This window comes from Rattus norvegicus, chromosome 15, assembly GCF_021556685.1.
Source record: "Rattus norvegicus strain SHRSP/BbbUtx chromosome 15, alternate assembly SHRSP_T2T, whole genome shotgun sequence".
Lineage (NCBI taxonomy): Eukaryota > Metazoa > Chordata > Mammalia > Rodentia > Muridae > Rattus > Rattus norvegicus.
In genome coordinates this window covers 40678790-40691611 of record NC_141548.1, presented here as the reverse complement: position 1 = coordinate 40691611, position 12822 = coordinate 40678790, and positions in this window count along the sequence as shown.

The window sequence follows — 12822 nt, the reverse complement described above, 5'->3', positions numbered from 1 at the left end:
TAGGCTGGCTTACCAGTAAGACCCAGGATCCTACCTGTCTCAGTCTCCCCAGTGAAATACCCAGCTTTTAACAACTTAATTCTGCAGATCTAACTCAGGTCCTTCTGCTTGCAAGGCAAACATTTTACTGACTGAGCTGTCTCTCAGCCTCCCAGCTGATTCTAGTTTTCTCTTTATATCTGTCATCTGTGATCCATGACAATAGAAACAATGATTTAGTCTTCTCTGAATTACCCTGGCTTGACATTATCGGGCCAATCACAACACTACACAGGCTCATCACTGAACAACACCCAGAATATTGTTTTTGGGGGGAAAAAGGAGGCATGACTATAAGATGATAGATTAAACAATTCATGCACAAAGCCAGGTTTTTAAATTATTCATTGACCCGTGATATAATAACAATGTGTCTGAGTTTCTTAGATCCTTCAGGGAGGATTTTAACTCACCTGGTTCTGAAAGGTTGTGCATCAACAGATGCCATAAAGTAATTAGAATTCTTTGCAAGATGTTGCTTCTCTGTAACCAAAGCAATGTGGCTACTATGGAAGAGGGAGTGACTAGAGGCTTGTTATCACAGGCCAACTAGCAGGCTTGGTTATGTGTGTGTGCGTGTGCGTGTGCGTGTGTGTGTGTGTGTGTGCGTGTGCGTGCGTGTGTGTGTGTGTGTGTTATCTGTCCTTAGGTTTCTCTCTCTTTTTAAAATTTATTTATTTATTCACTTTACACCCCAATATCATCCTCCCTCTCCTCTTAGTACCCCTTCACACAGATCCTCCCCCATTCCACTCCCTTCACTCTCCCCACATACTACCCACCACCACCCCTACTCCCAACCCCAACCCCATCCCCACCCCCACCCCCAGCACATCAAGTCACTGCAGGACTAGGCACACCCTCTCCCACTGAAGCCAGACAAGGCAGCCCAGTTAGGGGATCCGCAGGCAGGCCACGGATTCAGGAGCAGCCTCTGTTGTTGGAGGACCTGCATGAAGACTGAGCCGCACATCTGTTACACACATGCAAGGGGCCTAGCTTCAGCCTGTGCTCATTCTTTGGTTGGTGGTTGGCTCAGTCTCTGGGACCCCTCAAGGGTCCTGGTTAGTTGACTCTGTTGGTCTTCCTGTGGGGTCCCTGTCCTCTTTAGGTCCCTTGGGCCTTCCCCCCAACTCTTTCACAAGACTCCCCGAGCTCCATCTAATGTCGGGCTGTGGGTCTCTTTCCATTGGCTGCTGGGTGGAGCTTCTCAGAGTACAGTGATGCTGGGCTCGGCTCCTGCTCTGCAGGCTGTTCTCCCTGAGGCTTTTCTAACATTATCTTTCTAGTCTAGTTCCCATGGTTTAACCAACTCACCCTACCCAGGCAGGCACCCCTAATGAAAATAAATATTTCCCTTAATATCTTTCCAGTTTAGGCTTTAACATATCATTTTCAAGGAACACAGACACAAGTTCAGAATTAATTATTTTACTTTCCATTACCCATTATTCTTTTAATATGTTACCTTAAAAGTTATAGAGATTTCATTTGCAATAAATAGTTTAGCTATATTAGGTTATAGGTATGTTAGGGCAATGGTTAGAGTTCTGTGCTAATTCAGACGTCTCCACAGTACAGTCTCCAACCCCCTCCTTCTTCCTTAGCCCCAGAACTTCACCATGGGTACCAAGCAGTCACTTTCCTATGTGCCCTGCCAGAGCAGCCTTATGTATCTAAGGGAATAGTCATCGTCTCTCGTGGCCTTTATGGAAAATGTGGCTTGGCATACACAGCCCTGCCTCTTACTATTTTCTACTAAACAATGTCCGTCATTGTTTTCTCATGACAGGGTCTCACTGTGTAGCTCTAGCTGTCCTAGAACTCACTATGTAGACTAGGCTGGCCTGAAACCCTCAGAGATCTACCTGCCTCTGCCTCCCTAGTGGTGGGATTAAAGGCGTGTGCCACAGGGATGGCTCAGTGGTTAAGAACACTGACCATTCAGCTCTGCCAGAGGACCCTGGTTTAATTCCCAGCACCCACACGGCAGCTCACAACTGTCTGTAGCTCCAGTTCCAGGGGATCCAACACCCTCACACAGACATATATGTAGGCAAAACACCAATGTACATAAAATAAAATAATCATAAAAGGAAGGCATGTGCCACTAAGCCCGGCAACCATTTCTGTCTTTGGATTTTTTTTGTACCTTCCAGTCTTTTATGTGGGAGAGCTGTAATCTGTTCTCTGTAAATGGACCATTCTCAGATATTTCCCAGTCCTTATCTTATGAACATCTCTGCAGCTCATCTAAGCCTCGAACTTCCTACTGAGCCTGCATCTCCTTCATTCTGAAAAACTCTGTCTTATCTCACAAAGAAGCAAACACCGTTGGCTGGAACTCCTGGCAATTTCCTGCCTCCTCTGCACCTGGTACACAGTGTTCCTTCAATACCAAACGACATGTAGTCCCAGCCTGCGTCTGGCTCTGTCTGGCCTCTTTGCCTCTCAGAATACCGTTTATACTCTTTGGTTTGCCTGTGAAACATCCTTTAACCTTTCAAACCCAAACCAGGATATCCCCCTACAAGGAGCCGATCAGTCATTTCTGTGTATTATATGTGCACCTCATGTGCTTAATGTATATGTAATTGTATGTGAGGCTCTGTCACCACCAGTCTTGCAAGTGCCTGCAGAGCTAAAATGTCACGATGCTCTGCACTTGCCACTGCCCGGTAAGAGCATCTACTTAGTAAGTGTTTGTTGATAAATAGTGTAGTATACACCATAACAACAGCGATCGGCAGAAGTAGAAATGGGTTGTCTGCTTTGTGACATGGCAGAACAGTTCTAGTCCATGGGAGCAAGAGACCTGCGATAGGCTCACTGCTGCCTCCTCAGAGCCCAGAGAAAGAACCGGCTCTACTAACGCTGGAAAAGACCTCCCAACGTTTCTGAACCTACAAGGATACCCTTGCCGTCTACAAGAAAAACAAGAACTAGAGAATCTGCTGCTTTCAGAGTAACTTAGCCAATAGCCAGCCTTGGGTAAAATATCATAGTGTTAGTCAACTTACTAATAGCTTAAATCAAGCAGTTCCAAAAGTTGACTTCTGTGTATGAGTAGTATATGCACACATGTGGACCAGTATGTGCCCTCATGTAGAAGCCAGAGGAGGGTGTCGGGTGTCTTCTTCTGTCACTCTCTTTATTTTGTTTGTTTGTTTTAAATAGGGTTCTCTTACTGAATCTGAGGCTCATTACTTTGGCTAGGCTAGCCAGCAAGCTCCCAACATCCATCTGTCTTTGTTTCCAGGTGCTGGGGTTGTAGGCAAGCGAAGCCATGCCTAGCTTCTACATGGGTGCTGGGGATTTGAACTTGGGTCCTCCTTACTTTTACAACAAGTGTTTTTACCCACTGAGCCATCTCCTTAGCACCCCAAAATTGCCTTTTTAAAATGTTGCTATATTTTTAAGAGCAAAATATGGACTTAATTGTGATGTTCAGTGAAAGGGATCTGGTTCAAGAAATGATAATATGGGAGCTAGAGAGATAGCTGGGGAGTTAGCACTGACTGCTCTTCCAGAGGTCCTGCGTTCAACTCCCAGCAACCACATGGTGGTTCACAACCATCTGTAATGAGATCTGATACCCTCTTCTGGTTATTCTGAAGACAGTAACAATGTATAGACACACACACACACACACACACACACACACACACACACACACACACTAAATCTTTAAGAAAAAAAGAAATGGAGGTTGGGGATTTAGCTCAGTGGTAGAGCGCTTGCCTAGCAAGCACAAGGCCCTGGGTTCAGTCTCCAGTTCCAAAAAAAAAAAAAAAAAAAGAAAAGGAAAAAAAAGAAAAGAAATGATAATATATAGTATGTGGCTGCAAAACCGAGCAAGGAAAATCTCTATGTTAATATAAGGATAACTTATACTATACCAATATTAAGAAAAATATAGAACAAAATATATATAGTAGGCTACTTTCTATGTTATAAGGTGAAAGAAAATATATATTATGTATATTCATATTGCCTTCAAAACCCTAGAAGCAGAGGCTAGTGAGATGACTCAGTGGGTAAGAGCTCATGGCACTCATTTGGAGAACCTGAATTCAGTTCCATAACCCATATTGGCCGGCTCACAACTGCCTGTAACTCCAGCTCAAGGAGATCTGATGCTCTCTCCTAAATCGCATAGGCACTACACAAACACACAACAAACCCTAGAAACAACGTCACAGATGTAGGAGAGGAAAGAACGTAAAAACCTGGAAATGTCAGGAGAGTGACAAAGAACTGAGACCAGTAAGGTATTATTTATTTAAAAGCCCAAACAAAGTAATATGTGACCAAAAAAGATCTCCAGAAATATACCACTGCGTTAGTTTTGTGTTAGCCATCTACTGATGAGCATGGGGTCTGCCTTTACATGTGATTTGTATACCCAGCGAGATTTCACAGAAGAAAACCAATTTTTCCTTTGTAAGAAGTTGTGAATTGGAGATCGCTCCTGAGTTAGGGATGGGAACTCAGGTCTGCTTCTCCCTCTCAGTGCTGGCAGCCCATCTGGCTTGGACCTGCACAGGCCATCTGCATGATGCCACAGTCTCTGTGAGTTCATGTGTACATCAGTCTGGTTGTGTCTGAAAGATACTGTTCCCTTGGTACCATCTGTCCCTGCCATTTCATACAATCCTTCTACATGTTCTCCCACATAATTCCCTGAGTCCCAAGGAGAGGACTTCAGTGAAGAGTGTCCCTAAGTCTCTCATTTTCTGTACAGTGTGCAGTTATGGGTTCCTACTGAGTAAGACGCTGCTCTATGGGTTTATCAGAATGTCGGAATGAGTCGTTTGAGTGTTACACTCCTCTAACAGTGTATTTGATTTATCCCTATAGCCTATCTAGTCCTGCATTCTCAGCCACCGCGGCAGTGTCAGGCGTAGATCCCATCTCAGGGCGTGGACCTTAAATCCAATTAGATAGTGGTTGGTCACTCCCACAGTATTTGTGCCACCATTGTACCAGCATGCCTTGCGAGCTGTCACCATTATGGATCGAGAGGTTTACAGCTAGGCTGGTCTTTACCTTTTTCCTCTAGTAGCATACAGAGCATCTTCTAGTACCATAAATACTAGTCAGTGGAGGTGAAGGCTCTACGAAGACATCAGCTCATCTTCTCTGTGTTCAGTGGAACACGTATGTGTTTTCTTCAGTAATGGGGCCTTGCCATCAGTTAGTGGAGATCAATCAAGAAGTTTGGCAATAGCCCCAGCTGTTTGGGGGTCTCCATGGGGCCTCTTTGGCCAACCATCCCATTAGATGTACCCATTCTTCGCAATGAAGGCTTTACTTGGTGGACAGAGATATGCCGTTGGGGCTCTGTCTACCCTGTTATTTTATGATTCCATTTAGATATCTTCATATATGTATTTATTTTAAGAAGCTTCTACTGTAGCACTTTTCCATAGACCCCTCAAGTGTCCCTTAGTATTAACTGTCCCTCCCTTTATTTCCCCCTTCACCCACCTCTTCCCTATCCTTTTTCATTTAAGCCTCTCATTCAAGTCCTGCTCCGATCCCTCTATAACTGAACATCCTAGTTCCCCTTCCTTGGGGGCACTCTTGCCCGTCAGTCCTTACACTATACTTAAGCTCTGTGGTTATACATTGCAGTGTGCCAGTGGAAGGTTTAACAGCTACTGTCCACACAGAAGCACACAGACTATCCTTGTCTTTTGGTCTGGGTTACCTTGCTCGGGATGATTTATTTCTAGCTCCATCCACTTGCCTGAAAATTTGGTTTTTAGACAGGTACATAATATTCCCTCATGTAAATGTGCTACCCTGCCACTCTCCATCCATCTGTTGATGGACATCTGGGACAATAGGTTTTCAATCTCTGGCTGTTGTGAATAAAGAGAGCAGCGATGAAACAGTTGAGCAAGTGTCTGTGTGTAGGACGGAGTGTCCTTTGGGTATGTGCCCAAGACTGGCATCAACCCCCAGCTTCTTGGAGAACCACCACTCTGATTTCCATAGTGACTGTACAGGTTTGCAGTCCCAGCAGCAAGGGACGAGTGTTTCCCTAACTCCACATCCTCATCTGCAGGAGCCGTCATTGGCTTTATTGATCTTAGCCATTCTGACGGGTGTAAGACGAAATAAATAGTTCTGGTTTGCATTTTCCTGGTGATTAGAAATGGTGAACATTTCCCAGGAGGAGGTGGTGGTGGTGGTGGTGGTGGTGGTGGTGGTGGTGGTGCACGCCTTTAACCCCAGCACTTGTGAGGGACATGCAGGAAGATCTTTAAGTTCTATGCCCTCCTGGTCTCTACAAAGTGAGTTTCAGGACAGCCAGGGCTACACAAAGAAGCTGTCTTGAAAAGCTAATAAAACAAAATTAAATTAAAAGATGTTGCATATTTTAAAGTGTTTCTCAGCCATCTTTGGAGAATTCCCTGTTTGGGTTGCTTGTTTTCTTTCTTTCTTTCTTCCTTCCTTTCTTTCTTTCTTTCTTTCTTTCTTTCTTTCTTTTTCTTTTTTTCTTTTTTCTTTTTTTCGGAGCTGGGGACCGAACCCAGGGCCTTGCGCTTGCTAGGCAAGCGCTCTACCACTGAGCTAAATCCCCAACCCCGCTTGTTTTCTTGATGTTCAGAATTTTTAGTTCTTTAGATATTTAGTATTTAGATGTTAACTCTTTATCAGATGTGCAATTGGTGAAGACCTTTTGCCATTCTGTAGCCTGACACTTTGTGAGATCCCATTTATTAATTGTTAGTCTTAGTGACTAACAATTGTTGGTCTCTGTGCTATTGGTGCCCTGTTCAGGAAGTCGTTCTGTGCCAGTGAGTTCAAGACTATTCCCTACTCTCTCTTCTTCAGACTCAGTGTATCTCGGCCTTAGGGTGAGGTTGTTGATTCATCTGAAATTGAGTTTTCTGTAGGGAGATAAGTATGGTTTTTTTTTTTTATTCTTCTACATTAACCCATCCAGTTTGACTAGCACCATTTGTTGAAGATTCCCCACCCCCACTGTGTATTTCTGGCTTCTTTATTAAAAATCAGGAGTCCATAGGTGTGTGAACTTATTTCTGGGATTTCAATTCCCTTACATCGTTCAAGGATTTCAATCCCCTTACATCGTTCAGTGTATCTACTTCTATGTTGATGCCATGCTGGTTTTACGACTATCGCTTCTGCAGTACAATTTGAGATCAGGGATAGCGACACCTCCATCAGTTCTCTAATCATCTGAACTGTTTTAGCTCTCCTGGGATGCTTATGTTTTCATATTAAGCCGAAATTTTTCCTTTCAATTTCTGTGAAGAAATTGGAGTTTTGGGTTTTTTTTTCTTTCTGATAATAGCATATATGTTTATTCTTTCCATCCCAGTGTCAAGGAGCAGAAACTACATAATTCTATTTTCAATGTTACAAAGATATGTATTTACATGTTTGAATATAAAAATGTGATTGCCTGTACATTTGCTTGAAATCAAGCTGCGAATTCTAAGAACAAAACAAGGAGACAAAGAGCTATCTGTAGAAATTGGAGTTTTGAGGGAAATTGCATTGAAACTGTAGATTGTTTTTGGCAGGATGGCCATTTTTACTATCTATATCAATCCTACTGATTCATGAGCATGGGAGATCTTTCCATTGTCTGTCATCTTCTTCAATTTCTTTTTTAATTATCTTAAGGCTTTTTACTGTACAGTTCTTTCACTTGCTTGGTTAGAGTTACCGCAAGATATTTTATATTATTTGAAGCACTGTCATTTTTGTTGTTGTTGTTTGTTTTGGTTTGGTTTTGCTTTAAAGATTTATTTATTTATTTAATGTATATGAGTACACTGTCGCTGTCTTCAGACACACCAGAAGAGGGCATTGGATCCCATTACAGATGGTTGTGAGCCACCATGTGGTTGCTGGGAATTGAACTCAGGACCTTTGGGAGAGCAGTCAGTGCTCTTAACCACTGAGCCATCTCTCCAGTCTTAATTCTTTTAAAAATACTTCTTCATAAATGATATAGTGCTTTTGATCCTACATAAGGGAGGAACTAATTTCTTGCTTTGAAGTCATTTATTTTTAAAAGCATATAACTTAAAATGTAGTTCACAAATACTTTGTCAGGTTCCAAAGGTAGAGAGTGGTACACAGAGGGATAAACTTTCTTCCTTGAGGCACCTAGCCACTAGGTTCTTTTCCATAGAACATCTATATTCTATTAGAGAATAGAGATTAAAAAAAAAAAAAAGGAGGAGGAGGAGTATCTGGAGAGATGGCTCAGTAGGTAAGAGTGAGCACCAGAGTGTGGTTCTGAGTTCCCACGCATGTTGGCATACAACCTTCTGTAATTTCAGCTCCAGGGGATCCTACCTCGTTTGCTTATGCACATGCACACACATATACACAATTTAAAATTATTTTTAAAAATAAATATTTATGGGCTGGAGACATGGCTCAGTGGTTAAGAGCACAGACTGCTCTCCCAGAGGTCCTGAGTTCAATTCCCAGCAACCACATGGTGGCTCACAACCATCTGTAATGGGATCCGGTGCCCTCTTCTGGTGTGTCTGAAGACAGTAACAGTGTACTCAGTCACATACATTAAATAAAATAAATTTTGGGGTTGGGGACTTAGCTCAGTGGTAGAGTGCTTGCCTAGCAAGCGCAAGGCCCTGGGTTCGGTCCCCAGCTCCGAAAAAAAGAAAAATAAAATAAAATAAAATAAATTTTAAGAAAATATTTGCACAAAGAGTTCCCGACGTTTACGTGATACGGTGATGTCAAATGGCTCAGTGACAAGCTGAGACCCCAGAAGTTAGAAGGGAGGAACCGAGACACGCGTCTAGTCAGCTAGTCAAATTTTAACTTCCTTCTACTTCCCCAGGAGAGCCAGATACTAATCTGAACTCCAATTTACCAAGTCATAGCAATAGATCCACCTAAAGTACACTATATAACTGCATAAAATGCAAATGCCCGCTACCTCATTGTCCCTGCTAGAGATGGCAAATGAGATTGGCCCCTGATGTCCCTGAGATAGCAGGCCAGGAGCATAGTGACAAATGTTTAGCTTCTTCAGTTAGATGAAAAACTAAAGAAATCAAAATCCTGGCATGAAAACAACTTGAAAGCCTTTCCCTAAGTAAAGGTGAACCACGCTGTAAAGAACTTGGAGCAGTCACATGAGCTTCAGTGAGCAATGCAGGTGACTGGACCTTACCCGGAGCCAGTGCTAGAGGGGCAGGGATGAGTCGTTGCTAAAGCCTGGGGCAGTGGAAGCAGATGGAGCAATCTGGGGGGAACAGAGCTTGTTTAAGGAAATCAAACTCTACCATTGCTTCATTGTATTAGGGGGTGTTTTCATCCCTCGACATGTCACGTCCCTGTGACAATGCTAGAGACCGCAACAACAGACGCTGGTCTCAGTGTCTGGGCAGTGTTGAAGAAACCACCCTCCTGTGTCTGTCCCCTAAGCTTCCCCTGTGGTCCCCCTTGCTGTCCACATCAGGCTCTGGTGTTACAGTCACAGGTAGCTCAGGTGACTTTCTACAAGGGACCCAGGAATTTAAACCCAGATCCTCGTGGTTGCAGTGTTCTTTCTTACCTGCTGATCCATCTCCCACCCCCCAACATGTTAAAAACTGCAGTTGTGTTGTTTTTAAATATAAATATTATACAACTTCATATAAAGAAAGAATAAAAAAATTACGTAAAGTTTTTAAAAGGTGGAAAAGCTGGGGGGTAAACAGAGGGTGCTTAATGTTAAAATTCAGTTTCTAGCATGTGAGTGTCTCTGGGTTGCCTAGTGTCTGTCTGATTCTATCCTTGCCTTTCTTCAACCTATTTATTTACAGCACAGGCATTGCCCACAGTGGGCTAGACATCAGTCATTAATCAACAAAGTGCCCACAGACGTGCCCACAGGCCAGTCTGATGGAGGCATTTCCTCAGTTGAAGCATTTCTCAGGTAACTCTAGCGTGCATCAAGTGGACATAAATTTAGCCCACATACCTCATCAGAAGTAAAAGCCAAGAGCGTCACTGTGCTCTTAACGATTATGGTATCTGTCACCCATCAGTGTGCTTTATGTGAGCTGATTTCAGAGCAGGTCTGGCTCCGAGCTGTCGTTGAGGCAAGCCGGGTCCTTGTCCTTGTCCTCGGCCTAGAGTTCTCTTCTCCTCCCCAGTCAGAGCTTCCTGGCCTCACCCAAGTACCAGCTTTCTTTTTCTTTTTCTCCAGTTTAAGTTTGTTTTATTGTGTCTCTTTTTCATTTTGCTTTACCTATTGTTGTTCTTGCTGTGTGTGTGTGTGTGTGTGTGTGTGTGTGTGTGTGTGTGTGCTTGTCCTGTCATATGCAGTACACTTTCCATAGAGTAATGCTGAACATTGTTTTGGTCACTGCTGCATCCCTGGCCCCAGCTGAGGGACAGAGTGACAGCACTGTGGAAGGAATTCAAGGAAGTGCTAGGTTCTTCTCCATCCACCATCTCATGTTGTCTTCTGGTAAAGGTTTGACTTTCCTCACAGTGCATTACCAGTGTCGGACATTATTATAAATGATGTTTTTATGTTCGATGTCGATCTTCCCTGAAATTAAAACTAAACCAAAAGCACCCTTCCTTTCTTCAGGCTGGAGTTTGAAAACACTGCTTCACATGGGCATATGCTTCATAGCCACCTGAAAGAGACAAAGATTACAGCAAGAAGTTTGCAGTCTTCTCCGCACCGGTGACATTTATTGCTTTTGGATTAAAATTAATGATGAATTTCCACCCAAGTTCAAATTGACCTTTTCTATTTCGGCATGACTTCTTCAGCCCACAAGACTCATTTTAACTTTTGTTCCAGTGGTGTGGCCTTGCTCTCTGCCTTCGCCTGGGTGGAAATAAGGCCCGCCCACTGTGTCTCTGCTTCCCACAGCAGATGACTTGCAGGCCACAGCGTCATTTAATGGTGTTCTTGAAAAAAAGGTGATGACTCACTCCACAGCCCCTGGGGAGGGAGGAGGTGATTGCAAACAATTTAGAGCCGTGCAGGAAAGCCCAGCATAAATGCCTCACAGCAATCAAAACCGACCAAAAAAAAAATTGTCTTGTCTAAACTTGATTGAATGCTGATTTTATTTTTCCAGAAAGATTTTAGCTGAGCAGTCTACTGAGCATCACTACTTCCCTTTCTCTGACATAGTAGAAGTTGTAACCATACCAACCAGATAATATGTTTTTCAAAGGAAGATTACCCTAAAGAATAAAAAAGGAAAGTTTTTTTTTCTCAAAACATGTGATTTTCACTTTATGGGGATGAGTGTCACAGCTTTATACAGATTTTTATGAAAGGAGCGTTAAGGGGTTTGTTTTGCTTTTCAAAATAGAAACCAAGATTTAAGACACATCAGTTCCCTGAGTCAGTACAAGGGCGAGATCCCAAAGCACTCCCCACTCCCAACTTGGCCTCTCGATGCCTGAAACCTTGAAAAGTGGGGGTGCCTTTGTTTGTTTGAAGACTTCATTTGTGGGACTGAGAGTGTAGTGCAGGGGTCTGGTTTACCAAGACCTACAAGGCCTGGGTTGCAATCCCTAGCACAGAAAATGCAGCCCACCCTTCACAGTTTGGAAAAGCCCCTATAGCTGTTAAAAGCTCACTGCTTGCCTGATTTTGCTTCCTGGTACTGCAATAAACATAGTGACCCAAAACAAACTTGGGGAGAAAGGTTTTTATGTCAGCTTGCAACTTCTAGGGCATACTCCATCACTGAGAGAAGCCAAGGCAAGCGCTCGGGTGGGAACTGATGCCTAGGCCATGGACGGGCGCTCCATTGGCTTGGTCCTGGTGGCTTGCTCAGTCTGCTTTCTTTTTTTCCCCAGGACTCCCTGCCTCGGGCAGCACCCTGCATCTTGGGCTGGGCCCTCCCACATCAATCATTAATTAAGAAATTCCCTGTCAGGCTTGCTTTCAGCTCAATATAATGGAGCCTCTTCTCAATTAATACTCCGTCTTCCCAGATGACCCTAACATCGAATCGACAACTAACCAGCATGCTGCTTTGGCAGAGGAATGGAGTTTGGTCCCCATCACCCACATCTTTGACTGACAGCCACCTATAACTTCGGTTCTGGGTGATCCAATACCTTTGGCAACAGCACACATATGCCCATCGCCCATGTACAAATAAATAAACGTGGTCAAATTAAATATTTTAAAACTCACTTATTAAAATAATAATGGACCCGTTTGGGGTTGCTGGTTAAACTTCTTAGCTGCTTTTACCCTGAAGCTACGGCCTTTGTGGAGGTCTGTGGAAGGTTCCCACTGTACCTCAGTTGAGATTTCTGAGGGTAGGAATAGTGTTGGGAGGAAATCAGATGAAGAAGTGGTGGGCAGTACTCAATGTGAATGGAACAGCATATGCAAAGACTCGAAGGCCACGCTCCCCACACGTCTTTGCCACTCCAGGACACGGCCCAGCTCTTACTTGTCACCATAAAACAAAGGCAATCTGGGTGTAGTGGCACAATCTTGGGATAGAGATGGGAAGATCCCAATGTCAGGGCTACCCTAAGCTACCAGAAATAGTATCTTAGTAACACAAAGTTTACAAATGGGCAAAGCAACCACGTCAATCACCATCATCATTGCCGTCTTCCTCATCATCAAGTATGCCCTGGTGTCTGTCAGTACAATAGCTAGTAATATACTCTCGGAGAATTTAATTTCTCTTGCTGATTAGGAAGATTAATGCTAGTGTTTCTGTGGCTTTAGTAATGACGATTACCTAACCACAATGCCGGGGACTTGAGACCTTAAGC